The sequence below is a fragment of the Indicator indicator genome, chromosome 1 (genome assembly GCF_027791375.1).
Source record: "Indicator indicator isolate 239-I01 chromosome 1, UM_Iind_1.1, whole genome shotgun sequence".
NCBI lineage: Eukaryota > Metazoa > Chordata > Aves > Piciformes > Indicatoridae > Indicator > Indicator indicator.
The window spans coordinates 110,306,628-110,324,040 of record NC_072010.1 but is presented as its reverse complement, the minus strand read 5'-3'; positions in this window follow the sequence as shown (position 1 = coordinate 110,324,040).

The window sequence follows — 17,413 nt, the reverse complement described above, 5'->3', positions numbered from 1 at the left end:
AGCAGGGGTTCTCAAACCTAGAACACAAAGCAACTCCTTCTCAGAGCTCAATTAGCTGCATATAGAAAATACCTTTTATTGCCACGAAGGTACACAAGTTAACATTTGTTGATAGTCGGTTTCTTTCAACGAATTGAGATTAGGCAAGAAAGGGGAGTGAACACTGAAGGTGTTAGTAACCAACAACCATTATTAATTTTTTAAAATTTTTCCTCTCTGAAAAGAACACTCTTTCAGCTGTTTAGAAGTTTATTGGGTTTGGGGTTTTTTTTACTTATTAGCTTCATAAATAACCTTCCTACTTCGGTCAAAGAAGTAGTAAACCCAAAGCCAAAAGTGAATGTTTATCAACCCCAGAATTCTGCAATTTTTTCTTCATTTTCTTGAAATTATTAAATCATAATGAGAAGCAATGCTTAATTAGACCTACTTTCACTTCACTAGAGTCACTTGTTTACACTTTACTAACAGGCAGTAAAACCTGAAATGTATACAGAGCATAAAGTTTTGTTAAAACTTTCAAAAAATATGCAAGATTTCCAGTAAACCATTCTCTAATGCATCCAGTTCTTCGAAGTCTTCAGCTACACAAAGTCATGCTTAATCAGTATAGCACTACTAGCTCCAATGTTGCAAAAATTTGGGGTTGTTTTTTTTTAATATTTCACATTGTATGTTTTGCAATTTTTCTTTTGTAAGTCCAAAAAAACATATATGTCCTGAAACATCAACAATGAAAAAAGTTTCCAAAGTTTTATAATAGTAGAGGCAAGCAGAAAAAAAACAAAAACAAAAACAAAAACAAAAAAAACCAACCAAGAATGTCTTAATACATTAAAAACAAAAATGAGAAATCAGAAAAAGATTGTGAACTGCTTTTTATAAAGTATAATGATTTCGAAGAAGGAAGGAAGTTGATTTATATGTTTAAAAATCTGGTGAGATGTTGACATGGTTTACTTACTTTTCAGAATAATTCTTTTCAGCCTGTGGAGTCAAAAAAAAATGGTCCTTATCTCATTAACTCTATCAGCAGTGGCATCAGTGTAAGTTTAATCAGAATCAGGCCTCCTGGAACGGGAATGCTGCATTTCAGTACTGATTCAGTTGCCAAAACAAAGGTGTTTAGGCACATTTGAGATGCCCTAGGGATCCCACCTTTCCTCTAACTGCTGATCCAGAAGGACCCAAGATTCCCATAAGACCTTTGCCAATGCTGCCAACTCTGTAGGGATTGCACAACTACTCCAAGGCATTTCCAGTGATACCATGAGCTTGTGGTTTTGACTGCCTCTGCACAGGAACAAGCCTTGTGAGTTGCTGCTGTAATCAGTGAGCAAGAGTGAGGTTGCTTCCAACTTTTCTATTTTTTGAAACTTGAGCTCAAGTAAAAAGGTCTCAGTGACTTGAAACAGTGAAAAGAAATAGAAGATCTTTAAAATGAAGAAATATATGAGCCAACAAATTATTTTAAATTGCGATATATGCTGCATACATCCTTATTTACAAAGGTCTGGATGAGGAAAAGCATGCAAATGTTTACTGGTGAGGAAGGAAAATTTTTGAGAGAGTTGAATCCTCACCCTTAGACTAAAGTCAGAAAAACACAGCTGATCTGTCTTAAGAGAGAAAAACAGCTCCACTTTATTGAGACTTTTGAAAGTTTTTCATGAACTTCTCTAGAAAAGCACAAAAGCACAAGCCTTGCATGGTGACTGCAAGTACTCAGGAACTGAGACTTGTACTGTACTCCTACAGGTTTGTTTTTTTTAATTTTGAGTGTCATTAATTTGTGTGTGAATTAAAATAGTGATGCACCAATAGCTTCTAGATGTTTTATTCTCCAGATTTACATGGTTTTCTGAGGACCAGCTACTTCTATGGGAAAAGAAACCTTGGAACGAGTAGTAACTGCAAAGAAAACCATAGTAGAAAAGAAGGAAAAGACAAAGAATAATGACAAGAACAGTTGGAGCTGGAAGAGATGCTGAAAGACTTCCCAAAGATAGAGGTAAAGCCAGAGAAATTACTCATTCCTTACTCTACTCTGGAAGGCATGAAGCAGAGCAAAGCCTCCCTTTCATATGCCACAAAACTGCATTAAGCAAATGTGCTAATGAATAGAATGAAGTGGAAGGAGACAAGGTTAATACATAGTAAAATGCACCTGCTGACAAGTAGTTTAGTTATGACTCTGAAAGTGCTTTTTACAGTAATAATTGTCTAGTAGCAAACTTAAAATAAAAATAATGGAGGTTTAATAATAGTAATCATGTCATTTTTATTAAGGGTTTTAGGACATTTAAAATTGAATTTAAAACTCCCCAGCAGAGAACAGTTCTGCAAATATGTATTTAACAATTTATGGCTACTTCACATTAGTTTGACAGCATAAGGGAAGATGGCTCAGTCCCCTACACATACGTTGTATGCAACACAGTGCTTTTTATATTGGACTAAATTTAGTTTGAGACAGACCACCCTCATCATGTCTGAGTCTGCCAAAAGAACTTCTTGTTGCTCTGACTTGTTTTTTCCATTAGGAACTAGAATGTGTTTGGTGTACAACTGTAACAGACCATCCATCTTAGGTGCCCCTGAAACTAAACCTGTTCATAGGTAGTGACACCACCCTGAGAACAGAAATGGAGTACAGTAAGTGTGGACAGTACAGCGAGTGGAGTCTGCTTCAAAGCCATGCTACTACTCTGAACCAAAACAGCTGTAGAAAACCCTTTTCTCCTTTACTTGGCTAGTCTGAGTGTGATCCAGTTTGGATTACAAATGATCTGGGGAAAGAGCCATGCAAATTGGTGACAGTTTAGAAGAGCATAAAGTACTTGGGAAAATGTTTGTGCCTTGTTGCATAGTGAGAATGGCAGGACCACATGAAACTCTGGTCTTCCACTGATCACAGGTGCAAACAAGGCATAGAGCCTGCTGTAGAAATAAAGTTGTGATGGTAAAACAACAAAAAGGGGAACCATGTGGTGACAGACACTTCATCAGAGAAGATGGGATGTCACAAAGCCACTGTTGCTGGACCAATCCTACTTCTCATGTATACATCCTTACTTCTCCCTTCTTCTCTCCACTGGAAGACAAAATAGTAGGTATGGAACAGATATAAGCAGGGCAGGAGAGAAATCTTCCACTCTCTGCTGAAAAATACTGATGTTTACAAGAAAATTTTCAATTGAAAGTGTTCATTTTCATTATAAAATCAAATTAAAGCCCTGAAAAAAAAAAAAAAGAAAGAAAAACAAGATGCTGGTAGTCATAAAGAAAACAATAACAGTTTAAATCTGTCAAAAAAAATTTCTCAGCTGAAAGCTGTTTTTTTTCAAATAAATTTTTGTTATGCTTTTAAAAGGAAAGCACATGTTCACAAGGTCTGGATGTGTTCTGCGAAAACTCTCAACTTCTTGAAGGGATGGAGGTGTGGGAATCCAAAGAGCAAAAAGATGTGCTGGCAAATCTTGAGAAATTTCTCAGTGACCTATGTAAATGTTATCTTACACATCTTTGTGACTACATTAGATGCTTAGAAAGTCATAGCCGAGTTAGATTAAGCCTCAGGACTTATTCTTTGGTCTTGCACAGCATCTTTCAAGGATGACAGATCTGTTTACAACCCACTGCAATGACTGGAAATCTCAAGGGTAAATTTGAACAAGATATATATTTATGACTGATTCCATTTAAATTTAAAGATGTATGCTTGTGCTTGTTATTACCCAGCACTGAGATGCTAAGCAGTTCTCCTGTCTTCAGATGTAATGAGTTGCTTGATATATTGGGATATTTGTGATGTTCATCCTTAAAGAGTTGGGTTCTAGCACTCTCCCACAGTAGTGTCATGGCTTCACAGGTACTGCTGCTTCAGCACATGTCAGGAAGCTGTGTGTTTGTCAGGTACCATATGGAGATTCCCAGAAGAGGCTGCACACTGTCAACTTTATTGCCTTCCCGGAGTTTCAGGTCACTGAGGACTATGAAAACTGAACCCTTTAGCAGTTTTAGTAATTTTTTTTTAATTAGCCAAAAGAAGTAGCAACACATGTGCTGGCTCAAATATTTCCACTTCAATCCAGCCCAGCTTCTGAGGATGTTGAGAGTGTGGCCTCTTTTGGACTTGGGAATAAAAAAAGATTATCTGAATAAAGCTTCCTTTTATTTGAGAAGAGAAGCATTCTTTTGAAACTGTCTCAAATATCATACTTGGCTGCCAGCACATTTTTGGAAAGACAGGTGAGAAGTGAAGCACATTCCTTCCATTATGCCTTTTGCCACAGTGTCCAGCTTTATCATCTGGACAATTATATGTATTTGAGAAAAAAAATCAAATACCATTACAGTTTTGACTGAAACCAAGACAGAAAAGGGGGGGGGGGGGAGGATTAAATTTATTACGTTAGAACTTCATCTCTACTTTGGGAGATCTAGAACAGTATTTAAAGAAAACAGCAGATATGCTATCACTATATGGGGCCTGATCTTTTTTTCTTAGATGACAGGATGACCCCTTTTTAGTACAAGAGAATGAGAGATGGGAGCAATCCATAGAGTATGTTGAAGGTTGTTTCAAGTCTAAATAATTCATTTAAATTTGTGAGTTGCTTTCATCTAGGTTTTGTACATCAAAGAACCTATTTCCTTTTATTATTAAAAGTATGAGATAGATACCTGTGAAAAGCCTCTGCACTGGAATGTGCTTCAGAACAATATGGCTATATAGTACCCTCCCAATTGTTTATAGCAGTATCCTATACTGACTGCTGAGGCAACAGATGATTTCTGAAATAGCAGCAAACCACAGCACTCAAGGAATGTTGCATGCTGTCATAACTGCTGCATGCACCTGGTCTGATTTTCTTTTCATACATTTAACTGATATTTTTCTTCAACACTCATACATGGTTTTTAATAACTACCTAAATGAGCACAGCCTCTGTATGAAGTGTCTTGTGCACAAAATGCATTAAAGAGCAAAGCCTGCCTTTGGAAGAGTGTTATAGTAATATGAAATTCCATCACAGTGCTGAAGATAGAGAGGATCACTCGCACTGTTCTCCTTCACATGTTTTGGGGTGAGTATTTTTCCAGTTTGCTAGATTTCACAGGTAAGTATTTTCATAGTCCTGTGCGTACTTCAGTTACTCAGTTCATGGTGCTCATGCTGCTTATGGTGCTCAGTGTCACAGCAGCGATTAACAGGCTCTTCAAAAGGGTGTTCCTGTAAGAGGAGTAGACACAAGATCATGATACGCTAGTGGAACAATGCTTGCATTGCATACCAGCTGTTGTTCAGGCTTTGCAAAGAGCTTATATCCATCTTAAACCCCACTTAAGCCCTACTTTGATTTTTTTGCCTATATCTCCAACCAGTGAAACTAGACAGTGACATCTCTGCATAATATCCATGAAGGTGGTCACTTGGTCTAAGAAATACTAATATTTGTATAAGAAACTGACTTTTTAAGAGTTTGGGAAATAAATGTAATACCGCCATGGGACACTGAAGTTCAGAATTGTTGTTAGAGGTTTTTTTCAAAGCAGCCTTGTTGAACAAAATGTAGTTTCCTTCGCTCTCATTTTTCCTAGTACCCCCTCCACTTATGTTTGCTGTTCTCCTGGACCCCTTCCAAACAGAACATGTTCCTGACTGCAATATTCTTAATTACCACCTTATAACACCAGAAGAATCATCTTTTCTGGGGCAGCTTCTTCTCCAATAAAAAATGAGTCTGTGTTGTGGAGTAGCTGCTGCTTCTGAAGACCTCGAGTCCTGTTCCTGCTTTTCTTGCAAAACCAAGGCCTTGAACTGGAGAAACTCTTGGCTGTACTCAACAGTGGAGTCAACAAGACACAAGTAGAATGCATGATTATAGTTTTTATAGTAAAATCCAGTCAGTGAGTGGCAGTATCCTATATTTTTTATTTTCAGGACAAAATATTAACACTTTTTAAGGCTGTAGCTGTGATAAGTACATGTTGTCTTTTCCCAAGCTCTCCCCTCCCATACACACGAGAGGTACTTGGATGTAGATGGAACCAAGTGAATAAGAGGTTATGAGAGTTTGGAGCTATTAGGTTGTTTTCATTTGGCTGGGGAGTTATTTAAATTTACACTTATCCAGAAAAACAATTAGAGACATACTTAGGGCTTGCCTTTTCTTGAATCTAAGCTTTTAAAATGTGATGTTCTTTTATTCTGTAATTAGCTGTGTCTTCTTTAACTAAACTTTACCAAAGTTCTGTGAGTCATTTTGGAGGATCAGACCCCAGATTTGTAGGATTTCTCCTGATCATTGACAGATATCCTTGGTATAGTCCAATAATACCTCCAGGAATTTTCAAACGTCTACCTTCTTATGTCTGTCAACAAGCAGCTTGTGCAAAAAAGCCCTTTGGCACATGCAAACTTGTGATGAAAAAGGGAGCATATGCAGCTGTGTGTGTCCTGTTCACAGACAATGCAGGGAAAACCTGAAGAAAATTGCCATAAAAGAGGAAAAAGTTTCCCTGACAGAGTCAATTTAAGTTGAGAATCAATGAGAACAAACAGCAGGTCTACATTAGTTATACCAGCCTGGATACAAAGAGATAGTGTTATTTCATGGAAGTACAGTACTGCTGGCTAATGCACAGATAACAGGGGAAGTTCAAGTTTTACTGGATTTTGTCAGTACACAGGAGAAGAACTTACTTCCTCTGCAGTTAACTGAAAGGAGAATATGCTCCTGTGCACACCTAAAGTCTCAGCTTGACACAGGCAGCCTTGAAAGAGAATCCTCTTGAAGAGACTTTGCTGAGAGTTTATATTAGCTCCCACATGAATTGAAAGCTATTCCACCTGCTATCTGGCCGAAAGGCAATGTGCATAATTAAAAGCAGACATTTCAAAGACTATGAGTACCCAGCATGATTTTGAATACTGAAAGTAGTGAGGCATTCTACTTCATCTACAGCCATTCCACCTTTTAAGGACTCTGGAGAAATTAACTAGCGATATTTGGTTATTAATCCTTTTTACAATGGAAAGAGCATCTCAAAAAAAAAAAAGTTTGGTGCCAAGAATCTGTTGTTTCAAGCAGTGCACTGAGCAGGCCCAGACACTGAGAACCCTCCCTAGTTAAAGCTTCTGTGGTTTAATTTGGTCCAGAGACTGGATCAGTAATGATGGGAAGGTGAAAATTCTGGTTTGGGATTAAATTTAGTTGGACCGAGAAACTGGGTTTTTTCCAGGCTCAGAAAAGAAACTGACTGGCATAGAATAGACTCTTCCTAGGGAAAAGATTTTATTGGTATCATAGCCTAATTTGTATTTAGGATACTAATTCCAAGTTACATTTTCTTCAACAAAGCCATGTTATTAGATACTACAGACTTACAGTTATTTCATCCCAAATGTGCTTGCTCTTATATCATCTGCTCTGAATAACTGATAATATTGCAAAGTCAGGGAGTCTAATATTTTTAATAAAATAAGTAGTGGCAATAAAAAGCAAATCACAGAGTAATAGAATGATTGATATGATGATGATGAAATGAAAATATAATTGCCTGCCCACTATAAATTTTCCATACTAGGATACCCAGTAAACAAAAATCATTTTTGGTTCAGAAATGGAAGAGCATTGCATACACTGAAAAAATAAATACTCAAAGAAATCACATGCTGATGACATCCCTTATAGGCCATATGGTAACAGAGCTGTCTTTTTCTTCTAAGAATGTGAAGATTAATCACTAAGTACTGAAAGTGTATTTTATGTTAATTAATCTTAATTAAAAACGTAGATTTTCTTTCAATCTTTTTCATTACAAGCCAGTCCTCCACATAGCCATGGACTAGAAGACCACTTCACACCTCTCCAAGACTCATACTTATTCCTCTAAATTAAAATCAATATTTTTTTTTTAAGTATTCCCATCTCATCTTAGAAATATTGTACTTTTACTGGTTCCCCCTATTGTACTTTTACTGGTTTCCCCATATACGAGGGATTCCTACATAATCTCATACTTTGCTGTCTTGATCACAGGATCACAGTATCACAGTATATCAGAGGTTGGAAGGGACCTCAAGACATCATCAGGTTCAACCCCCTGCCAGAGCAGGATCACTTAGGGTAGTCCCCACAGGAATGCATCCAGGTGGGTTTTGAAAGTCTCCAGAGAAGACTCCACAACCCCCCTGGGCAGCCTGTTCCAGTGCTCTGTCACCCTCACTGTAAAGAAGTTTCTCCTTATATTGAGGTGAAATCTTCTATGTTCCACTTTGAACCCATTGTTCCTTGGCTTATCACTGTGAACCACCGAAAAGAGCCTGGCCCCCTCCTCTTGACACCCACCCCTCCAATATGTATAGACATTGATCAGATCCCCTCTCAGTCTTCTCAAGACTAAACAGCCCCAGGGCTCTCAGTCTCTCTTCATAGGGGAGATGCTCAAGTCCCCTAATCATCCTCTTGGCTCTCCGTTGGATTCTCTCCAGTAGTTCTGTGTCTCTCTTGAACTGGGGAGCCCAAAACTGGACACAGTTTTCCAGGTGTGATCTCACCAGGGCAGAGTAGAGACGTAATTTTGTCTGATTATTTGGTCTGATTATTTTGTCTGCAAAAAATATTGCTTTTTTTTTAATGTATAAACCATGTAAAAAAATAGCATTGGTCTGACAGTTAGTCATATGAATACATGTATTTCCATATGAGCAGGGTTGTAGAATCTGGCCAGAATCATGCAAGTCACCACATAATGATGGATTACAGGATTGGAGATGTATAACTGCATGAATTTGTAAACCCTATTGTATTCTTGATGGTATTTTGAATCTCCTTTTGTATTAAATGTTTATGAGTCATAAAGACACCCTGTGAGAACTGCCAGATAGTGCTTTAGTGAATATAGATCCTGCCTGAGGAACCCTTCTACACATGCATAAGTCAGATTCATTTCTTCTAGCATCCAATTTCAGCTGAGGTTGAAACCTGTCAGTACAAGGAGAGTCCTGATGTTTGTTCTATGGAGTACTTTAAGTGCTGGGACTTATTGCAAGAGTGCTCTAGGCCTTTATATATGTGAATAGCAGATGAGTTGTTTGTATATGACAGTCAAAAATAGGCAGCTGGCTAACAGAAAAATTCCTGAGTTTTATGAGATCAGTAAAGCTTGTTGTACAGAGCACTTGGCTTTCACTAGTAGTCTCTTACATCAGCTTTAATCTGGTTTCTTCCTACAACACTGAAGCAAAGGAGGCAGCAGCACTGTGAGTTTCTTTGGCAGCTGTTACAGAAGGTCCAATCTAAGTCCAGGCTTAATGGCCCACTGGAGTGAATGAAGCTTATGGTTGCACTTGAGTGCTTTGCTGAACAGAAGCCAGCCTGGGTGATGATTCCAGGCACCCAGTCTCACTTGTTTTGGAGGCATGTCCATGGTGTGAGATTTTTTTTTCCTTTCATGTGCTATTTTTAGGATGCTTTTAGGTTTTGGGGGGTTTTTTGTTTGTTTGTTTGTTTGTTTTTTGTAATCGAGAGTAAGATCTCCAGGATGAAAATGTGAGATATTCTCTTGTATATGGAAATTTTCATAAATAAGAACAGATGGTCCCAGCACAGAGGCATTAGAAAGGCATTTCTTTTGAAAACAGCAGTTAGGGACTCTTCATAACCCTCCTACCTTTCTTGGATGATGAAATTATTGAATACTGAGACCTGATCTGGAAAGGCCCCCTAATCAGTTCCTTCCTCTATAACATAGACTCTAAAGAGGAATCTGATTTAAATCCTCTCTTCTGCTCATTCTACCACACACCTTGAGTCTGAGGTCAAAACCACAGAGGTCAGCTGGATGATTCCTCTGCAGTTCAGGGAATATTGTATCTGGTATAGACTTGGAAAATGTCAATGAGGCATTCCTGGTTTTGCTAAGGATGTGGGCTGCTCTCATTACTCATGGCCTCAGAAACAGACAACCAGTGCCACATTTAAACTTAAAATTTAGAGAAAACCAGAAAAGAAAGTCAGAATGAACAATGGGCCCATTTGCATTCAATCCCATTTTTCACATCACCAAAACATAAAGCAGGGCCTAGGAGGATGATTTAGTGTTGGCTTCCTTCTAACAAAGTTGTGACTAATGGCATTATGCGTTTTTATTTTATTTTTTAGACCAAAGCTAAAATGAAAGAACAGGAACAAAAAAAAAACTTCTTACAAATAGCTCACATTATGCTCATGGCCTGTCAGGCAAATTGCACAATGGGTGCATCCCTTACCCCCTTCCTCCTGAGGATAAATCTCCTCCAGTTTCCCTGGTTGTTCTTGTTAAATCAAAGACTGCTGTACACTGCTCATCTTTTCACTGAGAAGACTGTATTTTTGCATTATTTGGGAACCTGGATACAAGTCCACACCTCCAGCAAAACAAACAAACAAATGGGAAAAAAACCCACAAGGCTCATATTGTAATGTCAGCCTAGATGTAATACACTTTAGAGACATTTTACTCAAACATTTTGTCTGAACAAATCCAGCAGAATGAGGTTCTGAACAGACTGTTCATATACCAGTGCCATTTTCACTTGGTTTGAGCTGGTAGGTAGCAAAATTAATTCAGTCCCTGCATTGTAAAATAAAACATAGTTCAAGACTGAATGTAGCAAATTACCCTCCCTTTTACTAAAAGTAAAACTTAGGCTTTGAAGTATGTAAAACTTATTCTTTTTAATGGTATATGACCATTTAACTTACCTTATTGGGATAGATAAAAGCTGTTTTATTTGAAACTCTGGCTTAGCTGAGTCAGTAAATATTTGTACAACCAACATCAGCAAAGGAAAAATTATGCAAGGCAAGTTTGCTTTTGTTTAGGCAAACAGAATGATAAAAATAAAATTGTGTCATTTAAAATGAATGCTCAGTGAAATCTTAGTTTTTCAAGTACTGTTATTAGGCAAAGCTGTAGATCTGTCAGCATAGTACTAATAGTAAATGCATGAAACAGAACTTTTCAATGTCATAGCAATATTATTAACAGAATCAAGAGGCACATGCTTTCAGACACGTAAATGCATATGAAAGAAAACTGCTCTTGAATTGGCTGGGTACCAAAGAGTTCTTCTGTTCCAAGATTTGAGAACAAATGGAGGGAAAGATGCAGGAGAAGAAAAAATAGGCTAGCTGAGGTCTTCAAGGACAAGTGAAAAAGCTCACCTTTTCACAAGTTTTCCACAATCACCTCTAATTTGTCACAGTAAATCCACATTGTGGTGATTTTCCAAAGCATACTATTCTGAAAGATTAATAAATGTATTCTTAAATAATTTCAAGTCATGGAAAACTCCATGACCATTTCTCAACCACCTTCAATGGCATTTAAGATTTCCAGAAAGGCCTCAGAGTCTTACCTGGAATGTGAGCATGAGAACCTGTGGAGAAGGTTTTGCTGCCATTTCCCAAAAGCTCTCATTTAGGTAATTTGCACATACTTTGACTAAAGTTTATTGCAAGTTTGGATGTTTATCAAGTTTGGATAAGTGTCTGCCATGTTCAATGCATTCTTAACAAGCCAGAGAACTAAACCCAAAGTGCATCTGAGTTCTGAAAGATTCCTCATTTCTCTCAGTGTCAAAGCCACTCAGAATATTCAGCTGAAATTACATCAGCCTACCTTTTCATCTCCTGTGTACTTTGATAGTTTATGAGTGTGCAAGCTAAATGGATAAAAACCTGACCTCAAACAAGATAAAAGGAGGAAAAAAAAAAAAAAGAGAGAGAACAAGGCCCTGAATAGAATGAATTAACAGAGGGGATTCAACAAATAGTTAATGAGGAGGCCAGAACATCCTTAGAGGCATCAATATTGCCTCCTTCCCCACTGACAGACAGCTGCCTTGCACCTGCATCCCGGGTGCAGCATGGTCTGTGCAGCAAGAGGGGTAACTGGAAGAGATGGAGGGGCCAAGGCAGCTCCTCACCAGCCCTGGCCTTGAGGACAGCGCTCCCAACTCTCACACCTGCTGTGTCTGGGACTGCAGCCCAATATTCTCCTGTTTTATAGGCCATCAGTAGGACCAAAAGGAAACGATTTATTATAATGGGGGTCACCGTGTTCCCAGGTCAGTCTTATACATCCGTCTCTGGCTACTCGTGAAGGTGACTTTCTATCCATGTTGAAATGAAAACAACTTCCTTACTGCATTCTAGGAATTTGTTCCTCCAGCCCAGGCTCTCCAGATGACTCTGCCCACGACACCTGATGTTACAATATAGCAGTTTTTCTTAGATGCTCTTGGAAAGCAGAGTAAGATGAACTTCCCTGTGCTGCAGTGTCATGCAGCAAGGTCTCAAATTCCCTGATAAAGAGGACCTTGGAGAAACAGGTCCTACCCAGGCTCCTTGTTTGATTTAAGCCCCTTCATGAAGAATTTCCCATTATTGGCCTGATTTCATGTTTGTCTACTAAATCTGCATAGCTTTCTGCTGTGACTACTTGATGACTAGAGAAGGAATAGAGAAATTTGCAATAAAAATAGCAGTGGCAGGGTATAAAACATTAGCTTTTGAATCTGCTTAGTTACCAAACACAGCACAGAATGTCTACAGATTTTTGTGTATGTGCATGAGACACTGGGTATTTCAAGACCACTTCACTGTAGGCCTTCAGCTTGGAAAGTTGTCTAGTTTCCAGAAAACCTCTGATTAAGAGTTGCAGTCTCTTTTAACTTTTCCAGGTAGCAAATCTGTTTGCTTTTTGGGGTTTGGCTTTTTTTTTTTTTTTAATTAAGGAACTTTTATTGTTGTCATGATAAACAACAAGAGAAGGTCCCAGCCCTTAAAAGGAAAAAAAAAAACAAAAAACACCTCACATAACCTGTAGCCAAATAAGCTGAAGGCAACTTCTCCATTCCTGCTTACTCCACACAGCTCTGTGGCAATGAAGAGCTTCCAGGTAGAGCAACAAGCCAAATGTGACCTCCCCTGAGGGATGCTGCTAGAGGCAAATAGCCTCTTGGGCAACTGGAAAGAAAAGGAAAGAACCAACCCACTCAGCCAGGGCAGGAGGAGGCTCAAGCAGAGGACACTAAATGCCTGTGATGGAGAGAAATGGGAATCTGGAAGCAGTACCTGTTAGTGACATTTTAAGAAAAGAGCAGCCAGCTAGAGCTGGAAAGGGTAGAGTGTAACAAATCACTGAAGGGTCACAAAGATCTTGCAGCATTCTGCAAAGGTTTTGCAAAATTATTTCCTATCCTTTTGAAAGGGTTTCCTTGCTTTCTTGAGTGGATGCAGTCGAGAGACAAAATAGAAAGCAAAGCAAATACAGCCACTAGATACTGTTAATAATCATTATGAACTGTGACCTGAGTCAGTAAAATACCATTTGACTCAGCCCCAGATTAAAACATTACCTAACAACCTTTTGGAGTGCACTCTTTCACAGCAGAGAGGTTTCATTTTTTCTGTTTTCATTTTTGGGGGAGTTTTTCAAAGGTACAGACAGTATCAACTTAATGTGAAAGACACAGTCATCCAGGGGTCTTTTCAGGAAAAAAAAAAAACAACAACAGAACAGTTATTTTGCACTGGGTTTTGTGTAACAAAATTTTCATAATCATTCATCAAACCTCTGATAGAAAGACTTTCCACTACGACTTACCTCCTACTTCTGTAAAAGAGTTGTGAAAAAAGCTGGTAAAATGGTAACTTTGAATTGCATTTCAGTAATGTTAGTAAGCTGCCAACAAGGAACTTTACCTAAAGAATCTTTCTGAGTCTCAAAGAAAACAAAGCCTATCTTATCTCCACATCAGCTTACATTCTATAATACAGAATGCTTCCACATTTCGTTTGAAGAACTAAAAGAAAGGTTTTACAGGAATTTCCCTTATTTTAAAGTGTCCTAATTAGTCCCAAAGTTTGCATAGATTTCAAATAAAAAACCAAGTGCAGTGAGACATAGATGTTCTTTGCTGTGTTTACCAATCTGTTTCTCTGCATTAGGAGCAGAGGAAATGTGGCAGAACTATTTAATGCAAATGGTACTGAGAATATGGAACAAGTTACTAAGCGTTGGGAGTTAGTGAAGAACATACATGTGTTCAAATCACTGTAGATTTGTTTCTCTGGTAGGGAGGATTGAGGGATGAGAATGCAAAACCCTGGGATTCTGCTAAACTAAACAAAGGAGTTGATACTAAGTTTTGGACCGGATGCCTTTTTCCTGAAAAGGTTTTGCTTCCAAATGATTCAGGTGCAAACTTGTCTGCTGAGACTAAGAGCCAAGAGCCCTTGATAGTGCTTCTGGGCGTGACACGTGACTGCAGGCAGGGGGTTTCTGGTTGTTTTTCTCCTGATGCAAGTCTTACTTTTTTATCTGTAAAGTGTGTGCACTAGGAAAGGAGTCCTACAGGCTTTAGCTGAGGTCTGGATTTTGGCCAGGCCTGAGTGGGTGCAAAGAAAGGGAGAGAAAGACAGGTTGGGGGTGGAGGTTGTTGGTGAGCTGCAGGTGGAGGTTTTTGGTGAGCTGCCTCATGTTCAACAAGCAGGCTACTGGGTGCAAGGATGTTGCCTGAAACTAGCTGTAGATAAAGCATCAGTTCTGTAGAAAAATCTGTTTGGCAAGAGCAATTGTTACGCCACATGCGCAAGAGAAAAGAGATCTATGTAATCGCTTACATGGTTTTCTTTTGAGGTAAAATTCCTTTGACATCCACGGAGGCAACACAACTCTGAATCACCTGAGGACTGAGGTTTACCTACAAGGCATCAACCCAGATGATTGCAGAGCTTTGATATTAGCTCAAACACAGAACTGAACTAACATGTCTGCAGGACTTCTAAATTAGAGCTGGCGTACGTCCAGGCAGTTCGAAGCATAAGCAAAGGAGCCTCAGGTCTGTCTGAATTGTCCGTATAGATGGATTCTCAGATAGGATGCTCTGAAGTGTTGCTTCTTGTGGTTACAGTTAGCATGTGGGTGGCTGAGTTCTCTGAATCACACATTGTAAAAAACAGCAATTTGACAGTTCCATTAACAATACAGATGAGTTTGGTTTCAGTATGAAAATGCTTCTTTTGGAATTCCCCAGATCTGCAGAATGGGTCAAAGGGGGGAAAAAAAATCTGATTCAGAACTTGAAAGGAATTCATGCCTTTGCCACAACATTTACTACTGGGAAACATTACTAACTTTTACTATAAGAGGTATTGACCAATAACTCTCCTAGTGTTTCTCTGGTAGCTCAGCAAAGCATTAAGTAAAAAACCCTACAGAATTAGAGTGGTTTTGTTTCCTGTATTAAAACATAAAGTAAGATCCTCACCTTCTGCAGGCAAATATACGTGCATACGGAGTAGCTTCAAATCTGCAGAAAGAGTCTGAAACTCAAAATAATGGCAGAGCCAACCAAAATTCATCAGGCCTTGTGAACACAGGGTACTCATACCACAATATAATGAAAGCCATCAGAAGTCCAATTTCATGTGGCTTTCATGGACCCACGGCATCTGCTTGCTTTGTTTTGGAATTTTGCTTCTATCCTATGCAAGTCACTGCTTCAAGAGAAGTATGTGAAGGAGTGACTCTGGGTCTACAGAGCAGGAACAGGAGGAATATCCAAGCTGAATCATTCTAGGTGCTTGTTAAAACTGGTTTAGCCAAATGAGAGGAGAAAGGTCCACAAGGGTTATGGTGCAGAGAACACAGTCTGATAAGCCACTGCCTTGCATTTTGTGCCTTCATTATTTTTCACATGTTCAGACTAGGGGTAAGACTCTGCTGCATCATGAATCTTTGGACAATTATGGTGGGGACTACTCCATACAGATTAAAACAAAACAAAGCAAAACAAAAAACAATCCAAGAGATTAGAGGGCCTCAGTCAGACTTTACTTCCAAGGAAAAGTACATCTTATGCACAATGATATGCATCAAGGCTTTCTGTCAAGGCTACATGGATTTTCCTCACCCACTAAATGTTTTCTCCTTGATACTTAAAACTCAGCAGTGAGACTAGTATATTGCTCTTCACTTAAAAATCGTCTGAACAGCACCAGTGAGTGATGAGTTAAAGATCAGAGAAAAGAATGGACAGATGCTTTAATTAGAAGAAGAAGAAGAAGAAGAAGAAGAAGAAGAAGAAGAAGAAGAAAGAAGAAGAAGAAGAAGAAGAAGAAGAAAAAGAAGAAGAAGAAGAAGAAGAAGAAGAAGAAGAAGAAGAAGAAGAAGAAGAAGAAGAAGAAGAAGGAAGAAGAAGAAGAAGAAGAAGAAGAAGAAGAAGAAGAAGAAGAAGAAGAAAAAAGAAGAAGAAGAAGAAGAAGAAGAAGAAGAAGAAGAAGAAGAAGAAGAAAAAAGAAGAAGAAGAAGAAGAAGAGAAGAAGAAGGAAGAAGAAGAAGAAGAGAAGAAGAAGAAGAAGAAGAAGAAGAAGAAGAAGAAGAAGAAGAAGAAGAAAGACGAAGAAGAAGAAAGACGAAGAAGAAGAAAGACGAAGAAGAAGAAAGAAGAAGAAGGAAGAAGAAGAAGAAGGAAGAAGAAGAAGAAGAAAGAAGAAGAAGAAGAAGAAGGAAGAAGAAGAAGAAGAAGAAGAAGAAGAAGAAGAAGAAGAAGAAGAAGAAGAAGGAAGAAGAAGAAGAAGAAGAATAAGAAGCAGAAGAAGAAGAAGAAGAAGAAGAAGAAGAAGAAGAAGAAAGAAGAAGAAGAAGAAGAAGAAGAAGAAGAAGAAGAAGAAGAATAAGAAGAAGAAGAAGAGAAGAAGAAGAAGAAGAAGAAGAAGAAGAAGAAGAAGAAGAAGAAGAAGAAGAAGAAGAAGAAGAAGAAGAAGAAGAAGAAGAAGAAGAAGAAGAAGAAGAAGAAGAAGAAGAAGAAGCAATCTGCAGTGAGAATTCACCAAGAAGAGTTCTTCAGAAGATGCAAACAGGAAGGATCAGAAGTTTTTATGTTTGTTTCTTTTTTTTTTTTAACTATCTGAGTCCTGTGGGTAGAAATATATGTGAGTAGCAAAACCGAGCTGGAGTGAGGTCAGCAGACAGAGGATATAAAGGAGAAAGTGCCCTGTATGACAGAGAACTATTATCCAGCCTTATTACAGTGTAGTTGCTCAGTGTGATTCACATGGATTTGCCTAGGCATAGAAAATATGCAGCGAACATTGACTGTGTTGGAAACAGATAGACCTCAACATGTGATTGTAAAGAAGAAAATCAAGCAAGATTTTCTGGATGAATACCAAAGAACACAATTCTTGGCACAACACAATTCAACATTTTTATCAGTGACCTGGAAATAGATACAAAATCATAAATTAAGATGGAGAGAAACTCTAAGCTTTAAAATGGGCTGGACCTTGACATGAAGAACTTGACAAGAAGCATCCTGAAGAACAAGTATTGAGCAGAGCAGTACATCTGG